This window comes from Lagenorhynchus albirostris, chromosome 2, assembly GCF_949774975.1.
Source record: "Lagenorhynchus albirostris chromosome 2, mLagAlb1.1, whole genome shotgun sequence".
NCBI lineage: Eukaryota > Metazoa > Chordata > Mammalia > Artiodactyla > Delphinidae > Lagenorhynchus > Lagenorhynchus albirostris.
Window position 1 is genome coordinate 167213491 of NC_083096.1, and position 21579 is coordinate 167235069.

Genomic DNA, 21579 nt, shown 5'->3' on the forward strand with positions numbered 1-21579 from the left:
TCTGCCAGCCAGGAAAAAGTGAAACTGGTAGACTTTCTATGTGTCTGTCCAGAGTGAAAGGAGATCTACGCTTCCGTTGGAGAGTTTGGGGGATGAACTTATGATGGAAAATTCAGCTCCTCCAAAAGGTTTAAGGAGCTAAGCTGCTCCCTTCTACTCCTCCCCCGACAATTTCTCTTTCACTGGTCCACACACCCTCTGCGATGGCCCTAGGAGGCAACTCCTGTGATCAGAGGATTTGGTGGAAGCCAGTCTGAAAACTGCTGAGTCCACCACCTTCTCCTTACACACGGGGAAGCTGAGGGCCGGCGGGGATGCCCAGGGCACACAGATGGGAAGGTTCATTTGTAGTTCATTTGGTATGTTTTCCAGAACTCCTTTCTGATTCATTCAAGACAAGATCAGTAATAACAACAGCAAGAACCAAAGACAACCCAAAGGGATTCTGGCCCGTGACACGTTGAGGTGCCACCGGGCCCTGCGTTTCCCCCTCAGCTTTGCCCTCAACCACCCCGCTTGGTAACTGCACTAAGTTTCTAAAACACACCAACTGAGGTTTCTGAGTTACTTCTCGTTGCCACCTATGAAAGCAAGAACATAGAGATGTACCTGAGTTGTATACACCACAGACAGGCCACTGTGAACCTCTGGAAGAAAAAAAATTGGAGGTGGGAGTGCAGGGAAAAAACCAAGTCTCCTCGGAACCAGGTGCCCTGACCCCCAGTGCCCCTGGCTAACTCCTTATTATTTTTTTTTAAAGAACCCAGGCAAATGCCGTCCTACAAAATCCAATCATCTGAGTTTACCCCTAACGCTGACCTTTCAGGGGCCTCGCTTTGATTCTCTGCCTCTCCCTCCGCCTTTTCCAAGGGCTTGGTTAACCTCAAGGTCTTCGTAATGAATGAGTTAAGGATGTAAACTCTGTCTGGAGCATCTGCACTTTACTACAGAATTTGAGGGAACCTAGTTCTGTGTAAGCTTATCACGTGACGTTCTTTCTTTGAGTCTCAGTGTCCCGGGCTATGGAGCTCATTATATCACCTGTTCAGCAGGGTCACCACCAAAACCCTGACAGGGAGGCCTGACGTAGGGGGCGGCAAGAACCCTGGGCTGGAAGTTAGGAGCCCAGGGTTCGAGTCTTACCTCTGTTACTTGCTTGCCGTGTGACCTTGGGCAAGTCACTTGTTCTGTCTGGACTTCAGCTTGCTCTCTTGCAAAGTGCACGGCGGGGATCGGTGACCTCCCTCTCACGCTCCTTCCGTTGTGTGACTCTCCCGCCTCCCAGTTTGGTTCAGGACGTGGCCCCTCACCCTCCCCAAGGCTCGCCTGCCTCCTACACCTTCCATTCCAGAAGGAACAGCCCTCCCCTTTCCTGCCCGAGCTGGGGCCTGGCAGGCGCTGGGCGGCAGGCGCTGGGCGGCAGACAGGACAGGAGGAGGGGGAACAATCCCGGCCATTCAAGCTGCCCGTGGGGAGAGCTGGCCCGCAGCCAGTCACAACAGGCCCCGAGATACAGAGGGGCGTTTGTCTGGGAGACCCACGGTTTCATCTAAACCTTCGCGCTCTCTCTCCTCCCTCCCTCTCAGGTGGCAGCGCCAGCGCCCAGCTTTGCTAGGAGGCGGATGTGGAAGCTGTGCAGACCTGAGCAGCCCCTCTAAGGGCTGGGAACGCGGCCAAAAGGAGGAAGGTGGGAAAGAAGGGCAGGGGAGACACGTGTGCGGGGTGGCCACCGGGGGCGTGGCCACAGGGAGGGCAGAGGGTGGGGACAGTGTGTGGGGGGCACAGGAAGGGCTTCGGACAGGGCAGAGGCAGTAGGGAGGGTTCAGAAGGAGGGGCTGGTTCCCCACCCTCACTGGCTAGGAGGAAGGGACTTGTGAACAAGATGCTCCTTTCTCCTCCAGGCCTCAGTCTCCTCAGCTTTAAAATGGGGCTGGGAATTCCCTGGCAGTCCAGTGCTTAGGACTCCATGCTTTCACTGCCGAGGGTACGGGTTCAATCTCTGGTCAGGGAACTAAAATCCCATAAGCCGCGCAGTGAGGCAAAAAAACAAGCTGGTTATCCTGTCCTTATGCTGTAAATCAAATCAGATGATGAACCTGCAAATAGCGTGGTCTAGGGAAGAAATAAGTTTGGACTCAGGTGGGCCTGGGTTCAAATCGCACCTCTGTCACCTCTAAGTTATAGGCAGTTTATTTACCCTCCATGAGCCTCATCTTCCTCATCTCAGGGAAAAAAAGATGTGTGTACAGCCAGACAAGATCATAAGGAACAAAAACGAACAGATGGGAGGTACCCTGCCCCAAAAATGCATTTGAATGAAAGAAGAATTGGTCAGGGCCGCAGTGTGGCCGCAGGGCTGCTTTCACCGTATTAAAGTTTCATGGGCTCTAAACAGTTTATTTTTTCTGATGTGAGAAAAAAATGGAAACATTTTCTTCTGCCCTAAAATGGGATCCCCCCTCCCCCCGCCGATTTTAAAAGAAATGAAAACATTTCAGGGGCCCTTGAACGTCTTGTGGGCCTTGTGTCTGCTGTGCCCGGCGGAGAAGTCGGCCTGATGTTGGATCAGGGTCTTCTCAAGTGCTGACCTGTCCTGGGCAGAGACCCCAATGCCGTCTCTGAAGAATCTCCCGTGGATCACTGATGCCTCCCAGCCCAGAGCTGAGCCCATGGCCCTCCAGTTTTGCCAAATCTTCCAGTGTCAATGCAGTCCGAGCCCTGTCACACGAGGATGACGGGCCCCAGCAGCATGGCAGGTGTGGAGGCAGGGAGAATCCAGGGGCCCTGGGTGTGTAAGCCGGCCTGGCTCTCAAGGAACTGGGGTGGGGGGCGATGGGCACTTACCACTCACAGTCACCACCACTCCCTTTTGGGACCTCCTCTGTGTCTAGCACTGTGCTTGGGGCTTCACGTTCATAATCTCATTTACCCCACGTCACACCCATTCCGCTTTACACCCAAGGAAACTGAGGCTCAGAGAGGCCGAGTAACTCACCCACTCACAGAGCTACCAGAGCAGGCTTGGGACCCAGTCTTCTGCTTCCCAAACCAGGGGCCTCCCAGCACCCACCCCGGCCTCCTTGAAGAGTCAGAGGGAACATGAAGCAGGCTTTGAGGGTGTGCGGAACATGCAGGGCAAGTGTGAGTCCGGGGTCCAAGGAAATACGAAAGTGAGCGGCAGAGCATTGTGGGGAAGGGAGTGGGTGTGCCAGGGACTGAGCGCGCCAGGGGCACCTGGGTACCCCGGGGGGTGGTGGGCGGTGCAGGGGCAAGGGCGGGGGCCAGCCTGCCAGCATTTGCCTCCACAGGCCAGTGTGTCTTGAGCCAGCAAGACGCTTGGCCAGGCGGGGCTACTGCAAAACACGCTAATAGGTACTTCATTTTCTCTCCAAACTGCCCAGAGCCATGTCTGCTTAGCTACAAACCACAGCAGATGCCGTGCTGTTCAGGGAGCGCTGCCTGCCTCGGGGAAGAGAAGCTCAGAGTCGCAGAGCAGGATGTAGCTGCTCGCGGGCCGGGGACCTCGGGCTCTGACGTTCGCCAAAGGAGGGAGATTCTTAGTTGGGGACAGGGTGCCCGTCTCCACACCAGTCACACCACAGCCAGGGGGAGTGGAGTGTGCCCTGAGTGTGACCTTTCCATGCCAGAGTGGACAGGATGGAAAGGGACTCTCTGTCTCAAAGCCTATCGGCTGCACAGCTAGCTACCCCAGAGAGCTTTCTAGCAACAAATCTGACCGTGCTGACCTCTGCCTAGACCTTCAGTGGTCTCTCACCAGCTAAGGCGAATGAAGTCCAAACCCCTCAGCAGGCCTGTTACCGCCCAGCAGCACTTAGACCTGTGCTCGCCAATATGGTAGCCACACGCGGCTATGGAGTCCTTGAAATGTGGTTGGTCTGAACTGAGATGTGCTGTATGTGTAACATACCTGCGGGAACTCAGAGACGTAGCACAAAATGAAAGAGTGTGAAATACCTCAGTAGTTTTTAAATATTGATTAGATGTTTGATAATATTGGGATATACAAGGTTAAATAAAATATATTATCAAAATGTAATGTTTCTATTTACTTTTTTAACGTGGCTCCTAGAACATTTAAAATTACATATGTGGCTCATTTATATTGAACAACACTGATTTATACTATGTCCTTCTCTCTTTGCTGCCTCTCCTATCAACACTAGCTCATTCATTTGTTCATTTCTTCATGCATTTATTCATTCAGTAAAAATTCATTAATCATAAGCTACATGCTAAACACTGGAGACAAAAAGGAAACAATATAGGCCTGAGCCCACATGGAGCTTATGAACTATACTTTAGAGATACCAAAGAGCTTGTGTTCTACACACACACATCGCATAGCATTACTTGCCTCTGCTCATATTCATGCTTCTCTCTAGAATGACTTCCTAACCCAGTCTGCCTGGTGAACTCCTATTTATACTTCAAAACCCAAACCATCAAACACTTCAAGCACTTATGTCAAATGTTTCAATTAAAAAAAAATCTACCTCATACAGTTTGTTCACTCCCACCCCTACTCCCTGCTGGGGTTCTGAACTATTAACTGTGTGATTATGCAATTTTACTATCATGTCAGTTTAAATGTCACCACTCTAAGATTATCCCTTTCCCCCCAACCCCAGGAATTGTCTCACTTACCCTCTTTAACCTTCTTCACAGAATAACCACCAGCTGAAACTGTCTTGTTTGTGACCCATCTAACCCCCAGATCCTGAGCTCTGTGAGAGCAGGGTGGGAGGCTGCTGGCCCCCCGCTGCCAGCATTTGCCTCTGTGGGCTGGTGCGCCTTGAGCCAGCAGGGAGCTCGGCCAGGCAGGGCTACTGTCTTTCTTGTTCAGAGCTGACATCCCAGGGCCTAGCACAGTTCTTAGCACCTAGTAGGCACTTAGAAAATAAAGATGATGGCATGATGGCTGTAGAGTAGAGGGAGTTACAACAGAGGCTCTGGAGCCAGACTGCTCGGTTCAAATCCTGCACTCAATTAGCTACTGTTATCACCATCGTCGTTGTTATTATATGTCTGCATTCCCCCTCTTGAGGGCCCAGGCAGTGTCTTGGGCTTTGTCATGCCCCAGCATTTCACAGAATCTGGTCTCTTCCAGGGTTCCCCATTGCAGGAAATGTCACTGCCACTCACATAGCCTCTGAGGCCGGAAACCTAAAGTCACCGCCTGTCACCATTCCTCCATCCCCATCATCAAGCCCTTTCAGATTTACCTTCACGTCTTATACATTTTCTTACTAACCTCTCTTATCCTCCCCATCCTTGTTCAGGTCCAGGCTTCTGTCTTCTCTCACCTGGATGCTGCAATAGCTTCCTAACAGGTCAAGGCTGCCTCTACTCTGGGCCACTGCAACCCTTCTCCACAGCAGCTCCAGCAATCTTGAAAAACCTCAAGACTACTTCAGACTAGAACTTATGATGGTCAGCAAGTCCCCTGTACAGGATCTGGATCCTTCAGACCCCTCCAGTCTCCTCCCTGTCTGAGCTCTGCCGTCTGTCACTCTGTCCCATCGCTGCCACAGGGCCTTTGCATATGCCAGAGCACTCTTTTCTCATTTATTGACACTTCTGATACTTTAACCCAAGCATCACTTCAAATTCCCATGCTGTGCACTCTCACAGCCCTGTGTCCCTCTGTCACCACAGGTTGTAGTTATCACCTTCCATTTGATGAATGGTTGTGTCCCATATCAGACTCTGAGCCCCATGAGTGTAGGGGATGTGTCAGTTTTTTTGTTTTTTTTTTGCGGTACGCGGGCCTCTCACTGTTGTGGCCTCTCCCGTCGCGGAGCACAGACAGGCTCTGGACACGCAGGCTCGGCGGCCAAGGCTCAAGGGCCCAGCCGCTCCGCGGCATGTGGGATCTTCCCAGACCGGGGCACGAACCCGTGTCCCCTGCATCGGCAGGCAGACTCTCAACCACTGCGCCACCAGGGAAGCCCAATGTGTCAGTGTTTATTCACCCTTTGAATCCCTAGTTCCTCAAATACTGCTTGGCACATTGCAAGTATGAACACATAGTTGTCAAATGAAATCAACCCCCGCTAAGTGAATGAGCAGTCGGGGGTTAACAGCAGCTGACTGAACTGCCTCATCGAACAAGGACCAAGCACAGGTCATGGGTCTTGTGCTTTCCCACCACATGTGGCCGCTGGTAATGCAGACATGACATTAAGAGACAAGACAGGCCGTGAGCGCTACGGAGCTCGGAGTGGGAGAGGGTGCTGAGCAGGGGGCCGGGGAAGAGGGCGTGCTGCCTGGAGAGGCAAAATTTGAGTGGCACCATGTGGTCATTAAACCCTGTGCTCAGGGGTCAGTGATCTGGGTCTGAACTCCAGTAATATAATAGTAGATTATATTTACCTGTCTCTAAGTGCCAAGCCCTCTGACTGCTTTATGTCTATTTGATTGTCTCATCCTCCCTAAGTGGAAAGCACATTGCAGTTTAAATTTTTTATAGAGGACACTGAGGCCCAGAGAGGTTAACTAACTTGTCTAAGGTCACCAACTGGGATGGGATGTGAACTCAAGGAATCCGACTTCAGAGTCTGCTCCACATTTGAAGCCTTGATGATAAGAATAAGCATTTGATGAGCTCTTACTAGGTGCCAAGCACTTTTCTAAAAACTTTACAAGTAGGGCTTCCCTGGTGGCGCAGTGGTTGAGAGTCCGCCTGTGAATGCAGGGGACATGGGTTTGTGCCCCGGTCCGGGAGGATCCCACATGCCACGGAGCGGCTGGGCCCGTGAGCCATGGCCGCTGGGCCTGTGCGTCCGGAGCCTGTGCTCCACAATGGGAGAGGCCACGGCAGTGAGAGGCCCGCGTACCGCAAAAAAAAAATCCCAAAACTTTACAAGAGGGTTTTTATTTATATCATTTTTATTTTTATAACTCGTTTCATCCCATAATTTTATCTCTTTCTTTTAAGTAAGCTGGGTATCATTATCTCCATCTTACAGGTGAAGAAACTGAAGTCCAGAAAGGTTAACTAACTTGCCTGAGGTCACACAGCCAGCAAAAGTGATGAAACTAGTTGGAACCATGCAAAACACTCAGAGTTCATTCTTTTAACCACTCCACTTCACAGCTTCTGCTCTATGAAGGTGCATTATTATTATTATTATTTTGCTGGGATTTTGTCAGGTGGAGAAGGGAGGAGTGACATTCTAGCTGGGAAGAACATTGGGTGTGAAGACTGGGAGGTGGGGGTGAGTATGAACACTTTCAGGAAGGAAAGTGTGAGATTGGTGATGGGGGTGGGACAGTGAGGGTCCCAGCACCGTGGAGCTGAGTGTCCAGGGAAGGCCAGAGAGGAGAGGAGATGTGAGGGATGTTTTGGGATTAAGCTATGGAGGAACTTCCTCCACAGGGAGATGCTAGCATGTTCTGCTCTCTCCAGGATCCCTATGCCATGGATTCCATGTGAGATGTTTGAAAACTAGAAGCCTCAGAGCTTCTGACCTGGCTCTGCTGAGTGTCCTTTGGGAAGTTACTTAACCTCTCTGTGCCTCCATTCCTTTTCTGCAAAAGGGAGGTAATAAACGGGACCACTTTCGTTGGGCTCCTGCTTGAGTAAAATGACTTTATGCATACAAAGCCCCGGCAGAGTTTGGCATAAAGCAGCCCTTTGATATCTCATTTCTCTCCCTTCCCCAGCCTCTAGGACGACCTCCGCAAATCCCCAGCCTCACCAGAATCAAGGCTAAAATCAACAGCTGATCGAGAACCACTAAGGTCCCTGGAGACCCCAGGTCAATAAGACGAGGAAGCAGAGAAGCAAATATCAAGCTATCCAAAGTGTGTCCAAGACTGAGGAAAAAGAATAATTATAATTTATTTCCTTCTCCTTCTTGCTGTGTCAACTCAGGGTTATATAACTGAACTTCTCTGTGAGGTAGCCCTTGGGGCCGCCAGGAGGCAGGGTTGGCGGTGACATAAGTAAATATTTCTCTGCTCTCTGCCCCGGGCTCGGGTTCTGAGCAAACACCACAGCCTGAAAGGGAGGCCATGACAAGGAGGAAGCTGGGTGAAGAGTGAGCTCTGGGCTGGGAGTCAGGAGACCGTGTTCCAGGCCTAGCCCTGACTTGAAGGACGTGGACTTCAGGCGACGAGTGATCTGGGAGGAGAGATTACAGTGTGAGCTAGGGAGTGGCAGGACCTTCCCTGGGGAGAGAATCCAGCCTTCTCCCTGCACCCTGGCCTGGCATTCAAAGCTCTCTCTCCTGCCTTCTCCCCCATCCCATCTTGGAACCCACACACTATGAACCCTGGCTCTTTGGGACTACTGAGTCCCCAACGCCCCCCAACAGGATTTGTTCCTCTCCCGGGAAGTCCTCCCCTTCCCTCAAAATGGTGGTATGGTGGGGGGGACAGAGGTGTGGGGTTTGGAGTCAGACATGGGCTTGAATTCCGGCCTGAGTGGCTTTGGGCCTGTGACTTAACCTCTCTGGGCCTGTTTCCTCATCTGTAAACTGGGCTTGGTGATTCCTGTCTTTTTCCTGGTTGCAACAATCAAATGAGATAACAATTGTTAATAAGTGCCAATTACTTAGCCTTATCGCATAAACGTGTGAAGGTTTTGCATGCATAAGTCATTTAGCAATGCATGTCAAGCCTCTAGGAAAGTGAGTGCCTCATGCGTAGTGGGCACTGATAAACGCTGCTTTCCTTCTCCAAGACCTGCCCAAAGCAACCCCGCCAATCTCAAGTAGGTCGATGTCTTCTGAGACGTCACAGCATCTCATAGGTACTTTGCTTACAGCATTTATCATATGAAAGTGTTGTAATTAGTAGACAGGTCTGTCCTCCCTTCTATTCTAGGAGCTTCATGGGGCGTGAATTCATGCACACAGAGAGGCTGCGTGGAAGAGATGGGCTTTCGCAGATGCCCTAGGATGGGCTGGCTTTGAACATACACTGAACGCTCTGGGCTCTGGCTCCCTGAGCTCTGCTGCCGACCCTCAGAGGCCCTCGCTCAGCTCCATGCTGACTCCAGGGGTAAGCCACACCCTCTTCTGGGTGCTTCAGGGGCTTGGACTTGGACCTGCACCATAATTTTTTAGTCCAAACCCAGGACACTTGTCCTAGCAAAAGATTTTGGGTCCACGAGGAGTCCAAGAGGAGATCTAGAAGCTACAGAATGAAGGTAGAAATACTGGAATTGGCAGGATAGTCCAGTGGTTCATGAATTGTAGACTTACTTCCACGATGCCTGGCCTGGTCATGCACCTGGCATACGATAACTGTCTAACAAACGCTTAGTGGATTGGGGGCAATGTGTTTTTTCACTCCATCGTGCTGCTGGGATATTCTACTGTAAAGGAGCAGAAGCTACCAGCCTTCTTCCCTGGGGACCCACTCGCTGCAGAGAGAATTGCTGAGACCTTGGCTTTCTGCCGGTGTCTCTCCTTCATTCCAATACCATCAATCGCTTCTGGCCGGCTACAGAATACAGCCCTGATTCTTCGTCTCGTCAACTAAGGTATCCATGAAACTTTTCCAGGTTTATCCACCAGCACCTGTCTCCTCCTTCTCTCCCCGGCCCTAGGCAGGGAATGAGTGACTTCCTGTCTCCTAAACTCACCCATGCCTCCCAGCACTGGGAAGCTAGCTGCACAGTGTTTCCCATCCCACCGCTCACCGCTGAAGAGGTAGAGTCTATTTCTCCACTCCTTTGAATCTAGGTGGGCCCTATGACTGCTGGGACCACTAGAATATGGTAGAAGTGACACCGGAAGTTCCAGGTATAGCCCTTCAGTGGCAGCTTCTGCTTCCTGCCTCTCAGAATGCCTGCTCCTGGAAACCTCCTTCTTGGAACCCAGCTGCCATGCTGTGAGGAGCCCAAGGCACGTGCAGAGGCCACAGGTAGATGTGCTAGCTGACAGCCCCAGGTGTGCTCAAAACTGACAGCCAAGTGTCACTAGGCAGCCACGTGAGTGAGCCACTGGGGGCGCCCAGGCCAGCTGAGCCTTCAGATGCGAAGATCTGACCGAGACCACGCGACAGACAGCATCAAGGCACTAAGTCTTGGAGTAGTTGGTTACACAGGGATAGATAATCAGCACACTGGCCTTTGCTCCAGTGCTATCTTCCCAGTACTACACCAATCTAAACCTTCCTCTGTCATGAGACCCAACTGTCCCCTCCTCCCTAGGTCACCTCTTCCACCTCTGACTACTTATAATAATTGTCTGCACCAATCACAATGGCTTCGCAGTGAGATCCCTGGACCTACTTTTCCTTTAAAACATTTAAAAGTGTGCTCTAAACAGAAATGTTCTATCATTTCTGAAAATGGAAAACCAATGTCACTTGCCATCAACAGAAAGTAACAAAATAAAATAGATGAAACGGATCAATGTCATTAAACTCTGAGTTCCAGAATCTGGGTAGTTGCAGCATACCAGCTTCCGGATTCCTGGATCACACGGCCATGGTTGTGTATCTTTAAATTCAACACCTCCCAGCAGCCCTTGTGATTACTTCACTTTCCTGATTACGGCAGGTGCCACAGCTCTGCAGTCTGGCCAGTTCTGTATTGTTTTGGAAGCCTCCAGCCTTTCCAATATTTTAAAAGAATTAGGTGCATAAAATCCCTTCCTACCGAAAATGCCGAGTTCTGCTTCTGTTTCTTGCACTGACCCCTGACTTAAACACCCTGACTTCCCATTGCTCTTGCAGCACGTCCTGGACTTGTTTCTTTTATTATTTAGGTATTTCCTTCATGAGTATTTTCAATGTGGGTCTCTGTGTATTCCACCTTCTAAGGCTTTATTTGCCTAAGAATATTTTTAGTATGACCTCATGTTTGAATGACAATTTGGCTGGCTTTAAAATTCTGGATTGAAAGGGTTCTTTTCTTTCAATTCTTATAATAACATTACTCTGATTTCCTGGATCAAGTGCTGTTACTGAGATGTATAATGCCAATCTGATTCTTGGCCCTTTGTAAGGGATGCTATTTCTTTGTCCTTCCTCTTTGTCCATCATATTCTCGACTTTACCATGATATCTTTGTGTGGATTTTTCTTTATTTCTACTGTTGGCTACTCCATGAGTCCTTTCAATCTGAGTTCATTCATTTTCCTTTAATTCTGGAACATTTCATCTCCATTATTTCAATTCTTCCCTATTCTCCATTTTTCTTTTTCTCTCCTTTAGCGACACCTACTTCTACCCACCATCTCTTAGGTTTTCTTTTTCATTTGTTCTCTCTTTGTCTTTTCCTGCATCCTGGGACAGTTCTCAATCTGATTTTCCTCTTTACTAGTTAGTTGTTAGTTCACTTGTATCCAACCTGATATTTATACCATCTATTGTGTCCTTTACTTTCAAGAGTGTATCTTTCAGAGCTAATCTTTTGCCTTGGTTCTCTCCTGGACTTCTTGGCCTTGCGTTATTTTACAAATGTCTTCCCTTATCTTTTTAGGCATAATTATTGTGATTTACTTCAAAATCTTGGTCCATCTACTTCAATCATTCTGCTTTAGATGACATATGCAGCTTGATTTATTGTCTTTCTTGTATAGTAGTTGTACTTCTAGGGCATCTGATTATTTTCGTGGGTGAATTCATGTCCCCCTGCGGGTATTTGCTCTTAGTCTGGTAATGTGCCCTGGGGGAGAGCCAAAGGCATTAAGAGGAAAAAAGATGAGCCCCGGGCCAGAGAGCCACACAGACTCCCTCAGCTACCTCCTTCCTGTTGGCACTCTGCCTGTGTGTCTGTCAGGCTTCACCTTGGAGTTCCAGGGAGAAGCAGACTTGGCAGGAGGTAGACTGCAGGGATGCCACAGGCTGGGGTGGGTGGTGGGGTTGGATGGGCATTGATGGGGGAGAGTCCCTTATTCCAGCAGGGCTTTGAGCTGCCCCAGACTCCCCCCAGGGCTGTAGCTGCCAACTTCTGCACTACAGAGGCAGGAGGTAGTGACTGTCCCAAGACAAGGAGCAGGGACAGGAAGTGGGTAAGCGTCCTAGAGAGCAGGACAGTGGAGAGGTCAGTCCACCATTCATTCATTCCACACTGAAAGTGTGTCTTTCCACACTTCAAGTTGTGCTGTGCGACCGGGAGACGGTGGGACCCTGCCCTCGTGGAGGTCATGCTCTGACAATGAAACAGGGAAGAGCTAAATCTGACTACAGATTGGATCTGTTTCTTTTACTTTAACCTTTGCTTTCAGTTGCTTTTGTTCATTAAAAGAATATTGTCTATACATAATGGCCTGCCTTGGGGAACCCTGCCCCTCTTCCTGAATGTTAAACCAAAGTGCCTTTGTTCAGGGAAACATCCCCACGCTGTCCACCTGTGGATGGCTGCAAGAAAGAAGAAATTAACACGTCTGGTCACCGAGGCTGGCCATTCCAGGGGCATCTGCAAATCTTATGGCCTTTTTACTTTACTTCCTCACCTCCTTCCCCTCTCTGTTCTATAAAAGAAAATGGCATCCGAACCCAATAAGTTGGTTTTTCGGAGACATTTTTCTGCCATCATCTCGGTCTGCCAGCTTTCTGAATAAAGTCGTTATTCCTCACCTCAATGTCTCCGATTTATTGGCCTGTCGTGCAGCGAGCAGAGAGAGCTTGGATTCGGTAACTACAACGGTCTAGCAGACTCAGCTTAGTTCCCTACTAAGGTCCCTATCTTGGCACCTCCTTTTGGGCACCTCACTTAGTCTTCCTAAGTCTCAGTTTCTTCATCTGTAAAATGGAGATGAGACAGTTCATGCCAAGTGATTAGCAAATGCCCAGCACACTGAGAGCTCTCAAAAATATGAATTACTGTTGTTATTATTACTATGACCAATGATAATGTTTCTGGGGATTAGGTAGGAACTTGGAGCTGCTCCCATAAAATAAATGAATCCCCTTTTGTCCTCTGGGCAAACCAGTCACCCTTTAGGTCTGAGACTGGATAGAAGGCCAAGACGGGGTGTCTAGAATTTCCACAAAAGAGGATAGAGTGGTCTTGGCTCTTTGAAAAGTTTTGGTCAAGAAGTAGCGAGGGGCTTCCTTGGTGGCAGAGTGGTTGAGAGTCCGCCTGTCGATGCAGGGGACACGGGTTCGTGCCCCGGTCCGGGAAGATCCCACATGCCGCGGAGCGACTAAGCCCGTGAGCCATGGCCGCTGAGAATGCGCGCCCGGAGCCTGTGCTCCGCAACGGGAGAGGCCACAACAGTGAGAGGCCCGCATACCGCAAAAAAAAAAAAAAAAAAAAAAAACAAGAAGTAGCGAGGCAGAAGGTGGGAGTTTGGTGGGGAGGTGAATAAAAAATCCAAGTTACATTTTCCAGAGACAACTATTAATACCAACATAGGCATTAAGATTTCAGATAACTAGTCCCTTTTCTGCAGTTTCTTGCTTTTTTTTTTTTTTTTTTTAATCACTAAAGAGCAGTACAGGGAGGAGGTTAGAACTTCCACGGCAGCGTGGGCGGGAATCTCAGCCTTGTTTCTCCCTAGCCTCAGGGCCTGCATCTCTCCTGGGCCCAGGAGACAGTGCCAGGGCTCACAATACTTTCCGGGGCTCACAAAAATGTTCTCATTTCTGTCAAAATCAGAAGAAAACAGGGACTTTTAGGTTGAAGAAAATGTTTTAATGCACCAATGCAGTCATTAATATAACTGTTGATATGTTTTAGGGAGGAAGGGGTCCACGAAGGCAAAATTGCATCCCTGGTAAGCTCTGTGACCACCAGCAAGTGGTCTCTGAACCTTAGCAGGGACCGAGGGAATAATACTACTCACTTCCTGGGCTGCCGTGGGTGTTAAAGGGACTGAGGCATGTGGAGCATTTAGCGCTGTGTGGGCACCAGCAAACACAGGCTCTCAGCAAGCAGTCGTTAACCATTTATTTCCCTCTGAGACCTGCAGGCTAAAACCTTAGGGAACTTGGAGGAGGGTTAGGGGATTAGGGACAGCAGCAGGGGAACAAGTTACACAATTGCTTTTTATTTTGCACGACAGACTGAAAGAGATCATCCCCAGTGGAGGAACAGATGGAAGCTTCAAGGCCAGGCCATGCGTGCCGGAGTCTGCCAGAAACCGAACAGCAGGAAAAAGAGCTGAATTTCCAGCGCAGGGCCGAGGCAGGTGTTAGCCTTGGAGAATGAGTGAGTGAATGAATGATGAATGGATTCTGGAGGAACTGAAAAATCCTGAGGCTTGTTGGCCCTAAAAGTTGCCTCGACAGGTCCCAAGACACAAGCTTCTCTGAAGGGGAAGGGAAACTAATATTTATTAAGGGAGGACTGCGGATAGTATCCTCTTTAATACATTGGGAAACTGAGGCTCAGAGAGGCGATGTGGCTTGACCAAGATCCCAGAGCTCAAAAGCAGAGGCCTATGTGCCTGCTCTGTGCCCCATCCTCACTGCTGGCTGAGGCTGCCCTGGGTGGAGCGAGGTGTGCTGGCAGTCCAGGGTCTGCATGGCTCCTTGAGATGCCAGGAGCTTCTAAGACCGCCCCCTCCACCTCCTGAAGCTGCCCGGGACGTACCATAGGATCTGGCAGCCCCACTGAGGGCCCCAACAGCTCAGGAGTATCTGGCCCAGGCAGGAGGCCCCTCACAACAGGCCTGGAAGCTGGCTGAAGAACGGGCCTCTCTGTCTTAGAGGCTTGCACACCCTCTTCTCCTTCCTTAGGCCAAACTGCAGCCAGCACCCCCAGGAGTTTCAAACCACACGATAGGTTCCAGCCCAGCTGCCACTGGCCCTGCCCCCTCAACTCTTACCTACACCCAGCCCTGCTCAGGAATCCAGAGACCTGCTGGCAGGCTCTTGCCTTGGCACAGTCCCCTTCCCCTCTTCCTGCCCCCTCCTGCCCACCGAGGATCTTTCCTCCTGATAAGGAATTCCTCTGAAAGAAGGCAAAGAGGGATCCACCCTACCAGATCCCAAAGCAAAGTGCGGGGTGCCAGAAGCCCAGATGTCGATGACTGCATCAGGAGGCCAGATGGACGGAGATGGGGAGCCCAACAGGGCGGTGCGCTCGGCGCTTGGAGGTTGTCCAGGAGAAACAAACACGCCGCTGCTCCTGGGCTGCCTTCAGAGGCGCTCGCATGGCAGCGTGCAGGGGGCATCTTAACACAGGCACTGCTGGCCAGCAATACTTAGCCTAGTTTAGAGAGGTCCCTATTTTAGATTATTTTTCTCCAATGTCAAACATACATCTTTTAAAAAGTAAAGTGAACATACATAATTTGGGGTCTATTTTCATCATATGAGGTTTTTTGTTGTTTTTTTTTTAAATTAAAAGGGTTTATTGGGCAACTTAAATCCACTTTACCATCCTTTTTTTAATCTTCCATTCCATTTTATTGGAAGATTGGAAAGTAAGGAGAAATGTTGCAGGATTTACAATTCTCAGAGACTCTCAAAGCCCGCTGTAGTGACAAAGCACTTGGACTAGGAGACTTGAGGTCTCCCCTAACCCTCCATTGACCGAGTGTATCTCATCCTCTCCGGACCCGTCTTCTCACCTTTAAATGGAGGGAGCCCTCTGTTACCTTTAAGGGTCTCTGTAGCTCCTACCTTCTGTGACCCTGAGCCCCAGGAGCAATGGGATGGGGATCAGCCTGGATGTTGCCTTCCTCCTCTCAAAGCCCCGGGGGTCTCCGGGGGCCTGACTGTCAAGGGCAGTAGGGCTGGGAGCAGCAGCCTAGGCCTACCCCTGAGGTGTAAATGTCTACTAGTAGTGGATTCTTCCCTGAGAAAAGACGCAGATGGTGGCAGGAGAGAGGGTGGAGGCACAGAACCTGTGACAGGGGGACGTACCCTTCAAGCTGTGGGGTAGGGATCAGACAGGGGAAAAAGAACTTGTGGTGCTTACATCAGTTCTGTCAGGGGGTACTCTCCTCTCTCAGCGCCAAGAGCCCCAGTCCTCAGCCCAGGTTTGTGCATTCCACAGACATTCACTGAGTGCCCACCACGCGCCGGACACTGTCGTAGGTGGGGATGCAGCAAGGAAGGAGGCAGGCTTGCTCCCTGTTCCCATAGAGTTTACAGTCGGTGGGAAACACAGACATTAAATGATTATGAGCAGTTATGGAAAGTGCTAAAAGGAGCAGCTTTGAACTCGGCTCTTTTGAGGAATACAGTGCCTCCCATCTCCTCTTGATGTGCTCCCCCAAATCGCTCACCTCCACTTCAGATCTTTGCTTCTCACGGACTCCTAGTCACCACAGGGATATGGAAACCCAATGAGGCTGCCTGCCAGGATGTCAGACAGGCTGAAGGTCCCTAACTTTGCTAAGAGTGGCTCCACCTCAAGGACATAGCTCCCTCCCAGCCCGAGGCATCAGTGGCCACTGTCCACAGGGGTGATAACGGGTGTGCGAACTGGCCACGGGGATAAGCTTTGAATCCACTGCAGCAGATTCCCCCAGAGACCCAACACGTTCCCCTAGCCCAACTCACTGTGAGCCTGGCTCAGCACGCACACAGTAGTTGGCCCGCCTGGTACCACCCTGCCCCCTTCAGCTACCTCACCACCAGCCAGGAGACAGCAGGACAAGGTGAGGAATGTCCCACCCCCATGAAGGGGCCATGGGAGTCCCTTTCCCTTTTCATCTTCTGTTCCCATCAGTTACCCACAGTCCTTTGCTGTGTCTTCCCCCCCCGCCCCGCCCACCCGCCGCCCCTTACCCCTGTAATTTGGAGGTGGACACTTAGAGGATGTGAGAAAGGTATCTGACCTACCTAGAGTTCCAGCTCCTTCATCTACGCCCCTGTGGCTGCTGGGACTCAGGATTCCAGGATTTTGTGTGCCCTCCCTACCTCTGTGCTCTGGATGAGCTTATCATATTACTTCCCTGCCCCCCATAAGAAGGGGTGCCCCAAATCTGTTACTCTGGGCTTATCTTAATCTGTTACACTGCTCCATCCACCTAAACAACCGTCTCCTACATCATCCCATCTGTTAGGATCTGATCATCTCTAAATTCACTGCTATTTATTGACTACTTACCACATGCCAACTGTTGTACTACATACTCATTCATTGTTCATTCATTCAACCAATATGTAGTGAGACCTACTATATGCCAGGCACCATATAATGGTGAACCAAATAGACATGGCCCCTGCCCCCAAGAAGCTACAGCCTAGGGCTTCCCTGGTGGCGCAGTGGTTAAGAATCCGCCTGCCAATGCAGGGGACACAGGTTCAAGCCCTGGTCCGGGAAGATCCCACATGCCGCGGAGCAACTAAGCCCATGCACCACAGCTACTGAGCCCACGTGCCACAACTACTGAAGCCTGTGCACCTAGAGCCCATGCTCCGCAACAGAGAAGCCATGACAACAAAGAGTAGCCCCCACTCTCAGCAACTAGAGAAAACCGGCGTGCAGCAACGAAGACCCTGTACAGCCAAAAATTAAATAAATGAATAAATAAATAAATTTATGTATTAAAAAAAAGAAGCTACAGTGTAGTGGAAATTAACAGCTTATATTTACGGAGTGCCTACAATATACAGACCTTGTACTAAGCACTTTATATGGACTACCTGACACTCTGTCAAAGAAATTGTTTCACTTATGGAGCAAAGGGAACTGTAGAGAAATGCAGGGTCCTGTCCAAGACTAAGTTATTGGCCACCTAAGGGGCAAGGCAGGGATTCCAATGCCCAGGTTGACTGATTCTAAAGCACCAGCACTATGCTTTCTTCCCCACCCCGACTCAATCCCACCTCCTCCAAGCACCCCTCCAGATCCTCGTCCCAGACTAGATGGCTTCCTTGGTCCCTCTAAGCCTGCTCTAGTATTTGACACACCCATGTCCTCCTCCTGCCAGATATCCAGCCCACAGAACGTGTCCCCACCTCTTTCCTCTGGAGCAGCTAGTCCAGTGAGCCACCCGGGAGCTGCTGAGTTTGCTGATCTGAGCTAGAACACTGGTTTTCTCCCCCTGCTGTGGGTTTTCATCGCAGATCTTCCTCCTGGAGGGGTCTCCGCACAGGGCTCACCCATCCAGACGCCCATTTCACAGATGAAGCCAACACAGGTCCTGAGTGGTTCAAAATCCCTTTACCTCCTGGCTGGCCGAGTCCGCTCCCTTTTCTTCCGGGGAGTCTCGGACCCTCAGCCGGAGGCTTGGTGAGAGGGGTGGGACAAGGAAACGACCTGCCTGCTGGATGCCCGTAATATCAACCCCCCAAACGCAGGCTGGCGCTCGGGGCACTTCTCCGCGAGGGTCGAGCTTGCTCGGCACTCCGGGCACCTGTACGCATGCCCCATCCCCATTTCCAAAACCCGCAAAAGGTGACCGATATCCCTCCCTCCACCCCGGCCACCGCCCACCGCCCTCGCGCGCAGACCCCAGGCACCCCTTCCAACGCAGGTGGGGGTGGGACTGGGAACTCCTCACTCTCCCTCTCCCGTCACCCCTCCGCGGAGCGCGGCAGGTGGACAGCGAGCCGCTGCGCCTGAGCCGGGCCGCCCGTGCCCCCCGCAGACCCGGCGTCCCCGGCGTCCCGCGCCTCCTACCTGCTCGGGGGAGCCCTGCGCTCCGGCCGCCGCCCGCTCCGCCTCCCGCCGGCGCCACCACAGCAGCCCCGGCTCCGGCCGTCCGGGATCCCGCCCCCGGCTCCGCCCCGCCCCGTGCAGGTGATCCCGGGGAGGGGCCGACTTGCCCCCACGGTCCCTGCCTCGGGGGCCGTCCTGGGGGCGCCAGGCTCGGGACGCTGGCTGGGCGGCGCCTCATCGCAGTGTCCTCGCGCTTCTCCTGGCCTGGGTCCTTCTTGAGATTCCAATTCTGGCACCCCCACCCCCACCCCCAGGCGCTCAGCGCACCAAGGCCACGTCTCCCAGGTCAGACTTCTGCCAGGGCAGAAGGGGAGAAGGGGCCTTACAAATAAACCAGGCCGGGTGTGAGCTGCAGGGGGTTTGTGTAGGTGTCTTTTTTTTTTTTTTTTTTATAATATTTATAGCCTTTTCTTTTTTGGCTGCACTGGGTCTTCGTTGCTGTGCGCGGTCTTTCTGTAGTTGCAGTGAGCAGGGGCTACTCTTCCCTGCGGTGCGCGGGCTTCTCATTGCGGTGTCTTCTCTTTGTTGCGGAGCACAGGCTCTAGGCACGTGGGCTTCAGTAGTTGCAGCACACGGGCTCAGTAGTTGTGGCTCATGGGCTCTAGAACGCAGGCTCAGTAGTTGTGGTGCACGGGCTTAGTTGCTCTGCGGTGTGTGGGATCTTCCCAGGCCAGGGCTCGAACCCGTGTCCCCTGCATTGGCAGGCGGATTCTTAACCACTGCAACTTTTTTTTTTTTTTTTTTACATTTCACTGAAAACTTTTTATTAGCCTTTTGGATAGAAACGGGAATTTATTTGCCAGGAAGGATGATCCCATCATACTTCTGCTGGAACCAGTGCATGGCCTCCTCTTTGCTGATTCTGTGTTTGGCCCCAGTGCAGCCTGTCCTGTGCTTCTTGTCTACGATGCTGAAACCTGGCCTACCCAGCACCACATAGAAGTCCAGGCTGTAGATACCAATGCTTGGAGAAGTTATTTTTTCTTAACTCATACTCTCGCACCTTCAGACCTTTCTCCAGGATTTCTTCTGCCTTGGCCCCACGGACTGTGCAATGGACAGCAATTTTTTCATTTCTTCTGATGCCAAAGGATCTGACGGTGTATCTAGCTTTGGAGAACACAGGGGTCTGGCCTGTGAGCTGCTCCAGCACCTTGGCTGCCCGGGTCAGCCTGTCTCCACTCTCCCCCACGCAGATGTCAAGGCAGAGCTTGCAGATGCGAAGTTCCCGCATGGGGTTCTCCTTCTCCCCTTGATCCTGCGCCATGACGGGAAACAGGAAGAGAAAGTGAGACTTCTCTCTTTTTTTTTCATATTAAACTTGTAGTTTTATTCAGGTTTGATTTTTAACAAATGTGTCGGGGAGAGAGCCCGCAGGAAAGGGTGAAGCCCATGGGGGCGGGGCCCTCCCAGATGCCTGAGGAGGGGGCAGGTCCCCTCCCCTCTCCTCCTCTTCCCTTCCCATCTAAAGGGATTTGGGGAGAGACATAGGCAGGGGAGGGGGCTGGTCCCCAGTCTGTGGGGGTGGTGCTTGGAAAAAAGGGCTATTGGGGAATAAGGGACCAGACCAGGGATGAGTGGGGGAAGGGCACAGAATCCACAGCTTTCTGATTCCAGATTGAATTAAAAAACAAAACAAAACAAAACAAACCTAAACCACAAGCAGCACCCGCCCGGTCTCCCCCACCAGGGCTGTAGTGCGAGGGAGAAGAGGAGGGGCAGCTTCACCAAGGCCGTGGTTCTCTCACTCCTGGCCAAGGGAGCAGGGTGAAGGGCAGGGGCTCCCCGGCAGACTGAGGGTGTAGGGGAAACCAAAATAAAATGTCAAATAAATTGTGTGGGAGGAGTCCAGCCAAGGGCCGGGCCAGAGCTGGGCCAGGCTCGGGGAGGGGGCCTCTGCAGGCTGGAGGATCACTGCTGCCACCACAGCCACCCTGGGAGCCAGTTATTTGGCCATGGCCTTGACTGCAGCAGCTGCGTCCTCTGTCGCGGCAGACAGTACCGTGATCAGTATCTCTTCTCCACCGTCGTACTTCTGCTCAATCTCCTTGCCAAGATCTCCTTCAGGCAGACGGAGGTCCTCTCGCACCTCCCCGCTGACTTGGAGCAGTGACAGATACCCATCCTGGATGCCAGTCAGCTGGAAATCGTTCCTTTTGATGCTGGGGACATCCATATTATGAGTTGACGGCAGATACCTTCATATTTCTTCCCAGTAAAGATGTCAAGACCAACCAGATGGACCTTGGCATGGCCGTGCTGGCCAGTCTTGGAGGCTGACATCTCCACAATCTTACATGGCCGGCCTTTGGGCACCACAAAGCCATTCTTACGCAAAGCTGAGCGCTGCATCGGGAAGGTGGCTGAGACCCCTGCATCTCCTGTCTCGAAGTCCAAATCATCTGCCATTTTAAGAGGCTTCGATTCCAGCTCGCGCGAATGCACTGACTCGACCCCGTTCACTCGCGGCGAGCCCAACCGCTGCCTCAGAGCCCGCTGCCGCCGCCGCTGCTGCACACGGGTCTTAATTAAGTGGGATTGTGCTAATTTATTGAAGGCTTTGCGGGGAGGTTGGGGTCTAGACAATCACAGAATGTTACACCAGGAGGTTTGCCGGCTAGCAAATGTCAAAAACTCCGCCCTGTAGAATCCGGCAGTTTCCGGCATCAGACTGGTTTACGGCTGGATCCCTGGAGCCCAGCACTCTATCCCGGGCACACAATGGGCCCTCCATTAATATTTATAAAAAGAGAGGAGAGATTTTAGGGGGTCTCTTAGGGGATCTCCCCGTTTACAAACAGGAAACTGAGGCCCAGGAAGCAGAGGTAAGTTGCCCAAAATCACACAGCAGGGGAGCAACAGAATCAAGAGTACAGCCAGGTTTCCCCATTGTGTTTTCAAATTATTTCTAGAAAGTGTTTGGTTTGGGGCCTAATGCTTTGTCACTGGTGCCTGTGAGATGCTGTCAAAGCCTTGATAACTTCCTCCCAAGTTGGCTGAAAACAGAGAGAGCCCACTGTGTTTTAACAGGCAAC

At 51.4% G+C, this 21579-nt stretch overlaps 1 protein-coding gene and 2 pseudogenes across 4 annotated transcripts in view; all 3 read right to left on the minus strand.

The window, feature by feature from the left end:
• The window catches only part of NCMAP (non-compact myelin associated protein), a 108417-nt gene that overhangs the window by 23848 nt on the left and 62990 nt on the right, over positions 1-21579 (minus strand). The window contains exon 1 of one of the 4 annotated variants that reach the window (XM_060141071.1): positions 18506-18564. The exons of the other annotated variants lie outside the window; for them this stretch is intronic. The gene's annotated coding sequence lies outside the window, so the exon portion shown is untranslated. Of the gene's footprint in view, positions 1-18505; positions 18565-21579 lie in introns of those variants that run through there. 4 annotated transcript variants of the gene reach the window in all.
• Positions 19292-19837, minus strand: LOC132515107 (large ribosomal subunit protein uL5-like; annotated as a pseudogene).
• LOC132515108 (eukaryotic translation initiation factor 5A-1-like) lies at positions 19847-21205 on the minus strand (annotated as a pseudogene).